The sequence below is a fragment of the Puccinia triticina genome, chromosome 6A (genome assembly GCF_026914185.1).
Source record: "Puccinia triticina chromosome 6A, complete sequence".
NCBI lineage: Eukaryota > Fungi > Basidiomycota > Pucciniomycetes > Pucciniales > Pucciniaceae > Puccinia > Puccinia triticina.
The window spans coordinates 568,499-585,580 of NC_070563.1; positions in this window are offsets into that span (position 1 = coordinate 568,499).

Genomic DNA, 17,082 nt, shown 5'->3' on the forward strand with positions numbered 1-17,082 from the left:
GAGCGGGTACCCGCTGTCGGATGCGCATGCGGATGCCGATGTCGGGATATGGGTTAAAAACGCCGCGGGTATCCGAACATGCGGGTACCCGGATGAAAAGATATGTCCAAGGGGAGGGAAGAAGGAGGTATCCGAGGTTTCCTCCTCCTTCCTATGGGAAAACCAGTTCTTGTTCCTCTAGGAACAATTGAGTTCCTTTTTTCCTCTTGGAATGATCAACTTCTGTTTGGAGAAAAAGGAGAATTCCTCTTGGAACAATAGTACAGAGTGGTCTGAGTGGGAAGAGGGAGAAGACCTGTCCAAGGGAAAAGAGGAGAGATGAAGGACTCTTTTTTCCTTGTTCCAAGTCAGTTGTAGCAAACTCTGTTTGTTTTCCTTGGACCAATCCAGTTGTATGCTATATAGGTTATCCCAAGGGGAGGAATGAGTCCTCTGAGACAACAAGGTAATTGATTTCCAGACTGCTCCGGTCTTGGAGTAATGAGGTGATGGAGGGTATTGGGGCAGGAAAAACAGTCTTGAAAAACAGGGTCAGACTTGTTTTTGAAAATCAACCATATTTGGGGAAAACTGTTATGAGCTGCACCAACACCGCAACCGCTGTGCTGCCACAGCGGGAAGCATAGCAAAAGCGCAGCAGTTTTGGACCCGCTTTGCTAAAGCTTTTGACAGCAGGTGAACCGCTGTGCTTTTTGCTAATTTATATGGGAGGTAAAAAAAACAGATTTCAGCAGCGCACAACCACCAAAAAAGCGCAAAATCACTGCGCTATGCGCTGAAAAGCAGCAAGCTCGCTGAAAAGCGTGCTGAGCGCTGAAAAGTGTTGAATTTACCTGAAATTCTGATAATCCTGCCCACAAACCAGTCAAGGTTTGTTTTGTGCATCTTTTTTCTCCGCTCTCACCGCTATTTGCAGCAAAAAGCTGCTAAAAACAAAGAAAAGCTCTCCCAGCCGCTGTGCCGCTTTTGCTGCGCTATTTTGCAGCAAAAGGGAAAAAAATCTCTGCGCTATTTAACAATGAAAATCCGTGCAGCAAGATTTTTACTTCGTTGACGCTAAAAACAGCGTCTACCCGCTGACGCTTTGGCTTTTTGGCGCCGGGAAAAGTGGATGGCCGCTGCGCTTTGCTATTTTGGCGCTTTTATCAGCGAAGCGCAGCGGTTGCGGTGTTGGCTGCGCCCGCGCGCCATACCCATCCCTGGACATGTCATTGTAGCTTAAAGATGGCCCCTTGTACCCAGGTACCCGCCAACGAGTCTGGGTACCCGCCTTCAAATCCCTAGATTTTGGGCACCCGCACCCGCACCCGAGACTCGCCAAGGAAGGAGGGACAGGTACCCGGGTACCTGGGGAAGGTACCCGTGGGTGTGTGTAGCATTGAGCTTCCTGGATGTCCAGGAAGCTCATTAATTTGGCCATGAAGCTTCATTGGCAGGGCTGGGGACAGCCCTGTCAAAACTAGTCTCAGTCCCTGTTTGAATTTCACGCGAAAATGGAACGGAGTGGATGCCTGTCTCTGCCTGTCCTTTCAAGGACAGGCAGATAAGCCTATTTTGATTGTTCCAAACGGAACAATCTACTCAAAACAATCCAATGAGCTTCCTGGATGTTTAGGAAGCTCATTGGATGTGTATTTAGCTTCATTGGCAGGGCTGAAACAGCTCTGCCAAAATGTGTATGCGTCTCTGTTCAAATTTTGCACAAAAATCAAACAGAGTGGATGCCTTTCTTGCCTGTCCTTGAAAGGACGGGCAGAAAAAGCCTTGTTGATTGTTCCGTGCGGAACAATCCAATTAAAATGATCAATCTGGCTCATTTGGCAGGGCGGGTTTTGGCGGGTACCCGCCTGTTTTAATTTCACCCCAGAATCTGGACACCCACACCCGCTAGTAACACCCGCCGGCGGGTACCCGCCAAAAATTGACAAGTACCCGCCCGCGGGTGCCGAGTACCCGCAAACGGGTACCTGGTGCCATCTTTATCTGTACCGTACCTACCCACCATTGGTTACATGTACTTGCCACAGCTCCTCACCATAAGGAGGAGCTGGGGGGAGATCTTTACACTCTCCCCATCTAGCAATTTCATCACTAGCTAGACAAAAGACTGAAGACCCATAACCCCTCCTCCCCTCCAGAAGCAGACCCTTACGTATTGCTAGATTGCCATATAGAGGACAAGGACAGATCCAAACACCAGAAAAAGAACCAGAACCAGAACTAGAACAAAATCAAACCCAGAACAGCCGGAACCTAAATTGACCAGAACAGACCCCCAAAACACCAACCCACCAGACCAACCCCTAGAACAGAAATCGCCAACAAAGCAGCTGCGCTATGCACCCGGTTGGAAAAACTAGCGGCAGAGATTCAAGGGGAACAAGCCATGCAGCAGCAAGCCAAAGCCAACCTAGTGGCAGCATGAGCCGGCCTACTCGTGACCAACCGCTAGACCAAGCAGGAGCCGTAGTAAAGGGAACTAAGATAGGCGTCCCGGACAAATACAATGGCACAAGAGGCACGAGGCAGAAAGGCCAAGGTCTATGTGACCCAGATTGGACTCTACATTATTGCCAACCCTCAAATGTTTCAGTACGGCCATAGCAAGATCATCTTCTTGATCTCCTACTTGACCAGCCAAGCGAGCACGTGGGCCCAACCTTATACAGTCAAGCTGTTTGTAGGTCAACCGGTCTTGTACGCAGAATTTGCCACGGCCTTCCAAATGATGTACTGAGACAACAAAAAAAAGCTGCAAGCAGAGAATGCGCTCCGCCAACTGAAGCAGACCAAGACAGTTGCAACTTGCCCACTACACCTTCAAATTCAACCAGCATGCAACGGACACTGGATGGGAAACTCAAACTCTCATCAGCCAGTATCAGCAAGGCCTCAAGAAAGACGTATGCCTTGCTTTAGTTATAGCAAGGGTCCAATTCACCACCCTCGCTATGGACTCCTGTCAGGTCTGAGCTGAGGCAGTTGGTTGAGGGGATAGTGCTGAGTGCTGCCCTCGTTGGTGGTCCTGCAAAAGTATTGGGTACAGGTTGAAAGATGTGATAGCGGTTGGGGGGGGGGATTTGTTGAGAGGGAACAAGGGAGTTGGAATACCCTCAGCAGTTTTGTTTGGGTGTAAAAGCTCAGGAAAAATGGGAAAATAAGAGGAAGGTTGGCGTGTTCGTCGGAATGTCGGCCCGTGATCAGAAGAAGAGAAACTCAAAAGGCTCGGGTACTCAAAACTCAGAGGAAAGCGGGGATGGATTGACACGATCCGGGATCAATAAACTCCCAACTAAAAATTTGATGATATTCCTTGTGGTCGTGAGGTGGATATATACCATGCGGATCCCTCCTCCAAGTTCGGCTGAACTTGGATTCAGGCCCGCGACATGCCGCGCGACGAGCCCTCGTGCCCGCCGCGCCTGTACAACTAGGAGGAGAAGATGAAAAAGAACAAACAAAGAGAACAACCTCCACACCAAAAAACCAAAGAGACAAACAAACAAACCAATATCTGAAAACAAACAAAAGAACCAACCCTCCTCCAACTCCTCCTCTCCAACGCGCGCAATGAAGCAAAAGATAAAGAAAGGACATGTGTAAAAGAAAGGTAAATAGAGGAATCAAAACAAAACCAAACAAAAAAAAGAAAAAGAAGGAAGAAAGAAGAGAAAGGGAAAGGGAAAGAAAAGGGAAAAAGAAAGCAAGGAATGAGAACTGCAGCCTGAAAAAGTCTTGAGAGTGTTACACGCGCCGCTCCATTGGGTATTGAGAGTCTTGAAGATCTTGAGGCCTTCTTCCTAGTGTCCTGACCCTGAGTACGCGCCAGAACTCCACATCGCCAACATCAGTAACCTCACATTGAAAATAAACAATGAGATGAACAGCGCCAACCCAACACACCCCAATCCAAGCCCACCTTCAGACCCGAATGCTATGGATCTATTGGTGATCAGAGGGCAGCTCTTGGTTGGGGAGAGAGCCGGCCTCTGCTTCTACTGAAGCAAACAGGGACACATAGCAAGGGAGTGCCCGAAGAAAGCAAGGAATAAGGGGAACGGGGCCATCCGCATCGCCAAACTAGAGGACAAGATTTGACGCCTGACTGTGGGGACAGGAGCAAGTGGGAGCATGGGACGGGCAAAGGAGTCAAAAAATGGCGAAATTTGGGTGTGAAGGTTGTGCCTCCCCCAAGTGGTAGGGAGGATGTAGTAGCTAGGATAGGGGCCGTTAATTTTGTAAACCCAAAAGCAATGGACCCAAGGCTTTTTGTATGCCTTTCTTTTATCCCTCTACATCATCCCCGTGCCAGATTCCTCATCAACTCTGGGGCAACCCACAATGTCTTGAGTGACAGGTTCACCACCAGGACCGGTGTAAAGCTCAAAAGTGATCCTGAGAACCTTTTTCTGAGTGCGGAAAGGGATTAATGGGGTTACCTCTGCCTTTCCTGGGTCACTAGACACCAAAACAAGCCCCCCAATCTACGATTGGAAGGTTTAATGTAGTGATAGTGGAGGTGTATCAAAAGATAGCCTACTTTGAGCAGGTGGCTTAAGGGTTATGTGATGTAGCTGATGTGTAAGTGTTGTAATGAGGTTGTAATTTGTATGTAAGGGTGTAAAACCATAATATAGAGTGGGGCTAATACTGTAGAGTGAGCAAGTATTGTACTGTTATGGGGTAAGCTGAGTGCAAGTAGTTTGCTGAGAGAAATTAAAACTGGGGGGAGGAGAGCCTCCTTAAATAGAAAAGAGTGAGACATTTTAGCTCCAGGGGAACAAGAGAATGAGGGGTTTTAGCTGCCCTGAAAGCTACAATTAGGGATGGCCATTTTATACCCGCTGGCGGGTACCCGCCACCTTTCACAAGGCAACTGTGTGCCCTTGCAGGTACCCATGGCGGTGTGGGATGTTCAATCCTAGTGCAAATTTAAGGAATTCACTCCACAACAGCCCTGGGTACCTGCCAGGGCACACAGTTGCATCCTGAAAGGTGGCGGGTACCCGCCAGCGGGTGCAAAATGGCCATCTCTAGCTACAATGAGTTATTTTGGCTGGTGATTGACAGGTCACATGAGGTCATGATGTCATATGAGGGAATTTAGCTAGTGAGAAATAGGAGGTGAGATGTTTTAGCTGGCCTGGCATGTCAAATGATGTCATCTGCAAGCTGCATGAGGGGTTTTTGCTATCTTGACACCTTCATGATGTCATCTGTCAACTGTCAGACTGCAGCCCCTATTAATTACACTAGTCTGCATGCACCTGCATAAGACTGCATGAAACTGCATGACATGTGCATAGCACAATGAAATGAGTGCAGCTGATGAGGTAAAGGATATGTGAAGGGTAGACAAACTGTCAGGGTGGTCCATGTAACGGATTACATGTCCTGGGTAAGTGTGGTTCATGTAATGGATTACATGACCTGAGTATGGTGTTTTGTGTGTATGTGACTGAATGATGGTGTCTTGAAGGGGTTGTATCTTCTGATCCAGAGGGGTGTAAGGTGTGTTTTCCATGGTGTCCTGTGTAGTTTTGGCTGAAGAGTCCAGTGGTGCCGCCATATTGGTTGATTTGATAGTGTACATATGAGAAAAAAGGAAATTTTGAAATGGGTTAGATGGGTAACCATAAATGTTGAAACTTTGTCTCTTTCTCTTACTCACCCCAAATTCCCAGATCATTTAACACCCTTCTGCTCTTTGTTTCTTTCACTCATCATAGTCTGTACAATGTCTAGTTATGTATGTCTGTCCACATGTCTTGTAGTCTTTGAACCCTGACATCCCTGACTTATCAACTCTCTAGCATGTCTTATCTTTTTGTGTGACATTCACTCATGAGCCTTGGTTATTTTTTTGCATATTCATTTTCATCTCACCCACAGTTTGACCACATGTACATAGTCTACTTATACCATACTAGCTACATGTGAATCAAATCATTGGTTCTCCTCCATCTTTTTCCGCGCCCCAAACTGAGCCGCATCCGGTGAGAGATTCATCCTCACTGCCCTTCCCTCTCTTGAGCCACGGTGCTCATTCTTGTTTTTGCTCTCTTGGTTGCCGCGGAGAAGTTCTAGCTTCAACAATAAAGCATACCACACCGGCCTGACCCCTAAACCCGCAACAGTCAAGAGGACCATCACGGGGTCCTGTGAGATTGAATTTGTCCTGGAGGACAGCCCAATACCCAATTCCTTCATAGTTACAAAGCTTAAGAACTCTTACCACGGCATTCTGGGAATGCCGTGGATCCGGTGTAAGACTCAAAAGTGGTAATGAAACCCTTTTGCTGAATTTCAAAGGGTATGATGGAGTTACAAGCTGTGCCCTTCTGTTATCAGTAAACAAGAACCACCAAGCTCAGCTTGGCAAGTTTTATTAAGTGATAGGTCTGGTCTGTTCCAGATGAAATCTGTTTGACTGGCAATGTGTAAGTGTTTTAATTACTTTGTTATAAGGGTTGAATTCCTTTATTATAAGGATTGTTATAAGGGTTTTAGGATTTGAGTGTGGATGAGTGTTGGGTGACTTGTGAGTTCTGGGTCAGGAACTGGGGAGCAGGCCACTGGGGTTGGAGAGAGCTCCTTTTATAGACAAAAGGGGAGCCCTAGAGGGGGCTTGTGGGTTAGGGTTTCATCTAATCTAGACAACAGGGTGAGGGATTTTAGCTGGTGGGACTAGATAGATACAAATGATGTCATAACCCCTCAGGGGCGCATGAATGGTGTCAGAATATACAGCAAAACATTCTAAACATGCCAGGGGTGCATACATGATTTCAGAATATACAACAGAACATTCTCACATGCATAAGGTTGCATTAGACAGCATGAGCTTTCATACAGGGGTAATTAGTGTATACAAAAAGTCTGAGGCTGCAGAAACAGTGTAAATGATGTCATACTATGTATATAAAGGAGTGTATTTAGCTAATATGTAATGAGTGTAGCCTGAAACTTAAAGGGAGATGTATTTTTGTATCCTGTGATATATATAAGTGTACTACTGTGAAACTTGGGTTGAGGCAGGTGACAGCTGGGTGACTGGGGCTGGCCGTGTGATAGGTGTCCATGAGGTGTAACTTCCACACTAGAGGGGGCCCAGGGGTGCTTCCAGTGGTGACTAGGGGTGAGATTGGCCGTAGTACTAGAATACATTTCTGGGGTCCATTTGGTGGTATCTTGAGGCCTAGTATGAGTAATTATGTGGCATAGAAAAAACTTTTTATTTTTCCACCTTTCCGTCTTCCACACCCAAAACACAAAACCTCATCAAATGGCGTGAACGTCAACTCAGAACGGGGGTGCACAGAATTGCCACTGCCAATGCAGTGTTGTCTTGTCACAAAAAGACCGTACAGGATGGGGAGGAGCCCGCAGCGGGGAAAGCAAGGACAATTGAAGAGGGGGTGCGTACTTCATGTACAATAACACCCCCGCAATGTGAGCCTGTTTATTCTTCCTCATCCCTTGATTGGTTAGGGAAAACTGGCAAGCGGGCACCTCTGGTAGAATTGAACTCACAGGGACAGCCGGCGGATGCCAAGAACTCCATTAGGACAACCAATATCGCGGCCGCGCAAGCGGCTTTGTGTTATTGTGTTAAGATTACAGGTTCTTTTCTTTCATCTTATGTTTTCTTCTAGTTGTGTGCTACATACATGTCTTCCATATTTCACTCAGATGTCACATCATGTAGTTAGTCTACCTGAGGCAGCGGGTGTGGAAGGACTCTTTCCTCATCCTTCCACATCATCTTCACTCACCGGCGCCTTGTGCCCGCTGTCCTCAGGTATAGTCATCACTTCTCTTTTCTGTCTTTTTCTGTGTCTTTCTGTCTTTCTCCATGTCTGATATGAAATTGATCCTTCCACATCATCTTCACTCACCGGCGCCTTGTGCCCGTTTTCCTCAGCCCCTGTTTTGTTCATCACTTTGTCTTTGCCAAAACAACCTTGACAGACAAGGAGGGACCTGTGAGGTCCGCAAGGCAAAATGACGAGGGGGTGCACGTTTTGTGCGTGATAACACCCCCGCAATGTGAGTCCACTTCTCTCTTTCAAGCCAGGTGAGAACAACTGGCAAGCAGGTACAATCTTCAGGACTTCTGCCACAGACCCTCAGTGAGACTCTGTGGTGATTTATATATGCATGCATGGTAGAATGTCCACTCGGAGATAGCGCCAGCGTGAATGCACAGAACGGCTGAGGCAGAGTGCACTCCAGCAACATAAGCACTGAGGATGATGTCAGAAAGCACACTAAGGGCCTGTACCATAGGGCATGGAAATTGAAATTTTCCAAATTTATTTGCCTCAAATTTTCTTGGGACAAAAACTGAGCCTGGCCAAAATGTAGGCTTGAGCCCAAATGTGAAGAATTTCAGCATTTGAACACTCTGCTAGTTTTCAATTTTTGTGTACAGGGCAAAAAAGGTTGAAGCCCATGGTACAGGCCCTAAGAAAGCTTACGGAAAGTCACGCACAGATTGAATGCACGGATTGGATATTTGAATGGAGCGGAAAGACAGGGCTGGACTGCGGCGGACTACACTTGTGGACTGGTAGCACTAGTCGCGCGTCAGCAGGTGAGCCACGGCAGCCAAAGCGGGTTCCACCAGCGGGTGGAACTGGGGCGGAGGCGGTGGCAAGAGACTGACTGACAGGGGCTAGACAGAGGGCGTGGGAGGTCAAGCATTGGAGAGGAGCGAAGTCTGGGACGATGAAGTGCGGGAAAGCGGGCGGAGCTGAAGGAATAGTGCGGGAAAGTGTTGGGCAAAGAGCTCCTTTTGATCCCACTTGTTTCCGGTGGCTCTGCTGATGCGGACTGGAGGGGTTGTGGTAGTGGGGCTCTATGCTTCTAAAGGTGACTAGGGGTAAATTTGGCCGTAGAATCTAATTATGGGGACTGTTTGATTGTATCTTGAGGCCTTCTATGAGTAAATATACTTATGAGGAAAAAACCATTGATTTTTCTCATTTTTGTCTATCACACTGGTCATTGAGAGGTTTCTTTCCTCCCAATGACTGGTCTATACCAGTCATCAAGAGGGATAAGTCCTCCCAATGACCAGCACCGGTCATGGAGAGGTTTGTTTTCCCCCAATGACCGGTCCATACCGCTGAGTTGAAAGCCTAAGCAATTCTGGATTTGGAGAATCCACCATAGCTATCACCAGGGGAGACTTTGACGCACTCTCCAGAGAGTGCCATACTGTATGTATCCTTTTTCTGTAACTGTGCTGGATGCCTTTGATGAAAGTAGTGTAAGAATTAATGAAAAATTCTGGAACTAATCCACAAATGATCTGAAACTGATCCTGGATTCATGCATAAACCATCCAGAAGTCATGCAGAATTCAACTGGAACACAGCTGGAATGCGGTTGAAACCACCAAGACGCAATGGCCACAATCAAAGCATAATTCAATTTGAAGTGTTTGGTAATTAAGATGAATTATTGGGTTTTGATTCATATTATTTATATGAACATGAAGGTGGTAATTTCTCTCACTTTGCTAATGTCACTGTCATGTGCGCATGTTTAAGTTTGTTACAAATCACAGGTTGAGCCTCCCGCAGATCAACAACATGTACATCCCTGTTAGAATGATGTGAAAGGCCCATCTGAATTGGCATATTTCCCTAAAGAAGGCCGGTATCATCTAGAATTGAGCCAAAAAAGGATGAAAGTAGGGTGAAAATATGAGTAAAGTCAAGCTTGGAGGTGTGTGGTCCCAGATTTCAGATAGACATCCTGGCTTCTTAAATATATAAGCTTGGGAGTTGTTTTTTGTGTTTGTTCGTTTTCCAATGTCTCCATGCACATGCATGTGAGTTTTTTTTCACTTTGCCAATGTCACCTTCGTGTACGCGCGTACATTAGGGTGACAGATCACTGGAGGCGCCTTTCACAGCTCCATTACAAGTAAAAACTGGTCAGAAAGCCATGAAAGCCCCCGCAGGTCACATTTACGTTGGTTGGAACCCCTTTGACATAGAGAAATTGATCAACAGAAATTCACCATAAATGAGTAAGAATTGGGAATTGATAAACTATGATTTCATGACAGATTTTAATTAAGTTATACTTAGAAAATTAGATGGTTCTATACAACATTGCGCAAGGTCCTGTGATAATTCCGCATCACTTCTGACACACTTCCCATTGACTTCTGAATAATTTATCAATCATTTACTAATCCACATCTGACTCACATCAGACCCAGAACAACATAAAATTAGACTCTTGCACTCTCTGGAGAGTGCGTCAAAGTCTCCCCTGGTGTATGTACTTGATCACAATGATCACCCCCAGCTATTGGCCTTCCCAATTGATTCAGCCTTCCTAACTGACTGCTAAGCAAACCAAGCGGGTACATTCTACCCGCTTGGCTGGTATGAATTTTCTGCTTGCCCCCAGGACCAACAATGGGAAGTTAGTTATGTTACCTTATCCAGAGGGATTTTTGTAACATAACTTCCCACTGTTATCAGATAACACGTTATCGCTATCTGGTAAAATGTGCTTGCCCATGTTTGGATAACATAACAGAGGGTGATTTCCCCCTCAATACCGCAAAAAACAACGCCAGCAACGCGCTAACTGCGTTATCTGGTTCAAAAACACTGTAAAATGGGCAAAAAACCCGTGTTATCTGCATGTTATCCCCCTAAATTGAGGGGGATAACATAACGGTGTGAGACTCCAAAAGCGGTTTGCACCTCTTATGGCTGAATTTAGAGAAGTATGTGTGGGGAAACCCCTGCTTCTCTGAAAGACAAAGACTGACAACACCCCCAGCTAGGCTGGAAGCAAGAAGACAGTGGTCTAGTGTAGTTGAATACTTTTCTCACAAGTGGCTCACAATGTACTGTGTATTGCAAGATATAAAGCTAGTATTTTATTATGTGGCGGAGAGTGTGAGGGTGACAATTTATTTGAATCTCGTGGGGGGAATGATCTCCTTGATTGGATGCCATGCCGGACAAAGGAAGAGAGAGCCCCTCCTTATATAGGAAAATTTGAGGCATTTATGCTGGTGGTCTATTTACATGAGGGGTTTTGGCTGGTGTGCCTTTACAAATGCTGTGCAAATACAGCTATGTACAGTGTGGCAGTGTAGACATGAGCAAATTTAGCTGGTGATCTAGTTACAAGTGTGGCTTACACAGCCCTCTGGTTGCTATGGAGTCTTCTCAAGGGACCTGCACAGCTTTCTGTATTGCTGTGTAGTCTGCTTGAGTGACTTGCACAGCCCCATGGTTACTATGCCGCTTTATTAATGTGGCTTGTGGTTGCTGGGTTACTGTAATAAGTGGCTTGTGGTTGCTACACAGCTGCATATGAGGCTGGCTGGTTGCTGCGCAGCCACATATATATGTAAAAGGGTAGTATGTAAGCTATATAAATGCAGTTTTGTAAAACTGTGTATTTAAACTGAAGGGAGTGTGTGTATCAAAAGATGGTGTAATGTAACACTACATATGTAAACTAGAAATTTTTGAATTTTTCCATCCAGAACTAAAGCGTCTACCACAACGGGTCTAATAAGTCAGGAAAAAAATAAAATAAAATAACGTAACTGGAACATCATTGCCATTAGCGCAACAATAACGGCAACAATTAAGTTTTGTTATCCGTTACTTTTAGTCACAGATAACATAACTGCCAATTTTTGCCGGGAGTCATATTCCTCCTCGGCGGGTGTACCTGCTTCCCGGGACCTTGGCAATCAATTTTGTGCCCACTTGGCAAGGCCAAGTATGTATTCTCTTACACTTGCCTGTGAGGCTACCTCTTGGGTCAGCACCTGTGCTTGCCAAGGACCTTGGTAAGCAGGTACAAGGTGCTTGCCAAGGAGGAACGATCTTTTCTATCACCCGGTGGGGATAGATTCTCTTTGGCTTACCTGGAAGGATTACCTGGGTGAGCCTTGTAATACTGTTAAAATTTGGACTCTGTGACACCCCATCTGCCACTTGTTTCTCACTGGATCCCTATCCTTCCACGTTCTTTCTTTAACACTACACCTCTCTTTGTTCCCTTCTATTCTACACATCTCACTCTTCCTCAAAACCTCAATCTTCAAGACCTCAACCTCTCAACCTCATACACTATCACTCCAATCCAAATCAACTCAGCCCTACATCAATCCTAACTCAGTCCTCATTGTTCCTGGTACAGTTCAAGTTTCCTGTTTCTCCTTGTGCTCTTCTCATCAACCAATACCATGTTCCGCCTTTTTCCTTTGTCTGTTGTCCTCAGTCCTCTTTATTATTTTCCTTTTCATCTCAGTCTCCTTCATACATGATTCTGGTTCTCTACAAGTCCGTTATTCCTATTTCATAGTATTTTATCCTATATCTCATTCATGATCTTAACCTCCTTCTTATTTCTTCAGTCCTTGTTCCCTTTTGATCATCTAGAAATAAACATTCAGATTTTTTTAAATACCAGCTTGCCAAGGGCCTCAGGAAGCGGACTGGTCAAGTTGTACCCACCCGGCAAGGATGATTTCTCATCCGCTTGTCCGGGAGGTTTCCTTGCGGGTGAGAAATTTGTACCTGCTAACCAAGGAACTCAGCAGGCAGGTACATACAATGTACTTGCCAAGGAGGAATCATCTCTGGTGTGTGGGTAAATCCCCAGAAAGCGGAGGTGTCCTGTAACTAAAGATGGCATTTGGTACCCGGCACCCGCGGGCGGGTACCGCTCGCACCAGCCTGACACCCGCCGGGCGGTGCCGGGTGCGGTGTCCGGTGTCTGTTTTGTCTCCAAAACCAGCGGGTACCCGGGTACCGCTAGCGGTACCCGCCTTATACCCAGGGAGCTAGGGGGCCTTGAGCCGGGGGTTTTCCCCTTCTTTGCTCACTCATATCCGATCACTGCCCTCCGGGCCCTTCCAATCACCACCTCACCAGCCCACTCCTCGACCATGTGATCCACCTGCAAGCAACACAAGTCTTACAAGCCAAGCCGAGCGCCGGCTGGACTGCTGCCGGGCACACCCTGCAGCGCTGGTTGTCCTCCGGCAAGCCGGGTGGTTGCGAGCTGGCGGAGGAGCCGCCGGTAGCGAGAGAGGTGTGGCATGGTAGAGGGGGAGAGAAGAGGATGAGGATGGCTGGGATGAGACGCATTGGCTTCACTGCACACTCCCGGGTACCGCTGGTACCCCCCTCAAGTACCGCCCGCACCCGCTGGCACCCGCCAGGCGGTGCCGGGTGCGGTACCTGGTGTTCATCTGAGTCCAAAAAACAGGTGGTACCCGGGTACCGCTAGCGGTACCCGGGTACCACCTGACCAATTGCCATCTTTAACTGTAACCCAATGCCCCCGGTGAGCTGATACATACAACATACACGTCTGTCCCAAGTTTTTTTCCTCACTGGGCAGCCAGAGGTCATGCCTTGCCCGAGCGTAACAAAGCCCGCTAGCACCGCCGAGAGGCGTGAGGTGCAGGCGAGGCTTATGCCTAAGGTCGAGAAGCCCGCGTGAGAGAATCTTTAATTTTGGCATAGTGTTTCTTTCTTTTCAATCATAAAATCACAAATCCCTTTCCCGCCATTCTTATTCTATCCCAGCTGAGCGCTGGCATCTTGCGTACAATCCTACATATTCAGCTTGTCTCAAATCTGTTTGGTTGTTTTTCTATCTTTTTTTGAAATCATCAACTTTTTGAACTCTTGTTGGACCTTTACGGTTTTCTTTCCTGCCTAATTAAATCTTGTGATTAACCCCATACCCCTCTAATTAAATGCAATATATGTGAAAAATTTCATTTCATGACCCCGAAAAAAAGAGGAATAGATCAATTGATGAGAGAGAAAAGAAAGCGATCAACCTATAAGGAAAAATGATCGACTAAAAAAGAAACATCACATGGGTAATATACGGAAGCCAAGGGACGACACCAATCGCGCCATCGCGCCATCGCGCCAAATCACTGTGTTGCGAGTCGCAACACAGTGATTTTGGGGGATCAGTCGCAAGTTGCGACTGATCCCCCAGAAAATCTCCCACACTATGTGCACATCACCCCCTACATAGAAAAACATCACAGCAGAAGGAGCGATGCATCGCTTGTATCGATACAAGCGATGTATCGATACATCGGTACACTGATACATTTGTATTGCTACCATGCGTATTGGCATATCGGCACATCAATACATATGTATTGGTAATTTGATACATCTGTACATTTGTATTGGTAATTCAATACATCCGTACATTTGTATTGGTAATTTGATACAGATGTATTGGTACACAGATGTATCAGTACATTGATACAGATGTATTGGTAAGTCAATACATAAGTATTGCTACATTGATAGAGATGTATTGGTAGCTATTGCTACATCGATACAGACGTATCGGCAACTCGATACATCTGTATCAATGTAGCAATACTTATGTATTGAGGTATTGATTTGCGCTGGAACCTGTACCCAAGGCGCCGGAGCATACCCGCAGGACGGGGTTTTGGGATGACTCCTGCGGTCCACGTTCCTGCAGGGCAGTGCCGCCCCGCGGGAATATGGAGCTTGCGTGAATTGTATCCTATTGTATCCCGCGGGAAGGTGTATTGTATCCCACGGGGAGGTGTATTGTATCCCCCGGGGGCCACAGGTCAGCAGGGTATACCCCACCAGGAAAAAAGAATGATCACTTGCCAACAAGTGACATAGCAAAGTAAAAAGGGGCCTTTGTACTTTTTGATGTCACTTGCAGACAAGTGATCATTGTTTTTTCCTGGTGGGCCCGTGTCCTGCGGGTCGGCAGGTATCCATGTCCCGGAAGGCCCCGAGGGGTATCCCCAAGTCGGTACCCGCGGGCGGGTATACCTGCCGGGATTTTGACGGGCGGGAATAAATCCACCCCGTACCCCGCGGGTTCCAGCTCTAAATTATTTGATATCGATGTATTGATGCATCTACCAATACATCTGTATTGAATTACCGATACATCTGTGTACCAATACATCTGTATCGAATTACCGATACAAATGTATGGATGTATCGAATTACCGATACATATGTATTGATGTGCCAATATGCTGATACGCATGGTAGCGATACAAATGTATCAGTGTACCGATGTATCGCAGGTGTATCGATACATCGCTTGTATCAATACACCTGTATCAATACAAGCGATGCATCGCTCCTTCTGCTGTGATGTTTTTCTATGTATAGTGTGGGAGATTTTCTGGGGGATCAGTCGCAAGTTGCGACTGATCCCCAAAATCACTGTGTTGCGACTTGCAACACAGTGATTTGGCGCGATTGGTGTCGTCCCTTGGCTTCCGTAGTAATAAGTAAAAATTAAGAACTCTTACACCGTACAACTCGCCATTCAGACCTGTATCCCTCTGACATCAAAGGCCAAGATCGAAAGCAACTCGTCGGAGCTTGAAAGTCAACCCTTTGCGTCACGATGCCGGCAACAAAAAACAAGTCAACCAAGGCTCGGTTAGCAAAGAAGTGGACCCGGATGGACAAGAGTGACTTACAACAGGCTATAGTCAACGACTGCTCGCCCCGCTACCCTGAGAACGAGCCTCCAAAGCCGGTCCAAGTCAATGCGGTAGTCAATCTAGTCGAAGGACGCCACACGTTTGTCATGGCCGGGACAGGTTGCGGGAAATCTTGGATCTCAGAGATGTACTACAACCTTTTTGCCAAATCAAAGAAGGCCGTCATCCTGGTTTTGAATCCGCTAGATGCACTGGGCAATAACCAGGTCCTAGAGAAAACCGCCGCAGGGTACACCGCTGTCAATCTGAAGAATCAGAACTTTACTCACGAAGTCGCAGCAGATATTCAAAAAGGAAAATATAACTTTGTATACCTCAGTCCGGAGGTCTTCTTGAATAATGAAATGTTTACAGAAATTTATCATGATTTGGCCTTCCAAGATCGCCTGGCCTTGATTGTAATCGATGAAGCTCACATGATTTACAGCTGGGGCCTTGTTGCAAACAAGGAAGCCAAGAAGTTGTCCGCACACAAACGCCATCAAGATCGGGCTGTATTTCGTCCATCGTACGGGGAACTTGGCCGTCAGATAATGGCTACTGAGAGCACTCCAGTTCTGTTCCTCTCAGCAACCTGTCGTCCAATTGCCGTCACTGAGATCCTCAAGAGCCTCAAGATCCCAGACAACAACATAGCGTTTTCCCGAGCTGAACTGACCTGGCCTGAGCTGCGCATACTTCGATTCCCCATGGAATTCTCACTCAAGTCAGCCAAAGACCTCTTGGATATGTTCCCCGGAAAAGATGAAGTTAAGAATGAAGATATGGTACCTACTTTGATATACTCCGGTACAAGGAAGGCAACGCTTCAAGTCATGAAGACTGCAAATGAGGCTCATGATACCGCGGGCAAAGAATAAAATCCTGATAGCTCCTTGATTCGAAGGTATCATGCCAGCACTGGCGATATGGACAAGGAGGATACCATATCTGGTTACGAGCATGCAGATTTCTCGTGTATCTCGTGTACAATGGCCTTGGGGCTTGGCCAGAACTGGAAAAGAGTTCGGAGGGTGATCCACATGGGCCGCGGCGATCCTTCGTGTATAGCTCAGATGATTGGACGTTGCGGGCGCGACGGCAAACCGGGATTAGCCATCCTTTTTGTTGAGTCAAAGCGAAAATTTGGTTTGAACACCCCCAAAGCAATCAAGAAGGCCGAAAAGCAAGCAAATGACACTCGGATAGATGCCCTCGCCATCACACCAGTCTGCATCCGCATAGCTTTATCAATTGATAACTTGTCAGGCAACTTCATTAGCATAACATTTCACTGATCTGAAACACTTACTCATGATTAAATTGGATATGATTGTAGGCATGGCTACATACCAATGGATCGCGATGATCTAAACTATCTCCGTGAAGAAGCCCGCGAGGTCACTGAGAATTTTCAAACTTGTGGATGTTCAAATTGCAATCCCGTGTCAGCCCAACTTGTCAAGGCTCGAATGAAACAGATTAGTAATGAAAACTTTGACGCAATCTTAGACAATCCAAAAGACATACCTGGTCCGCTCCCTGTCAAAAACCCA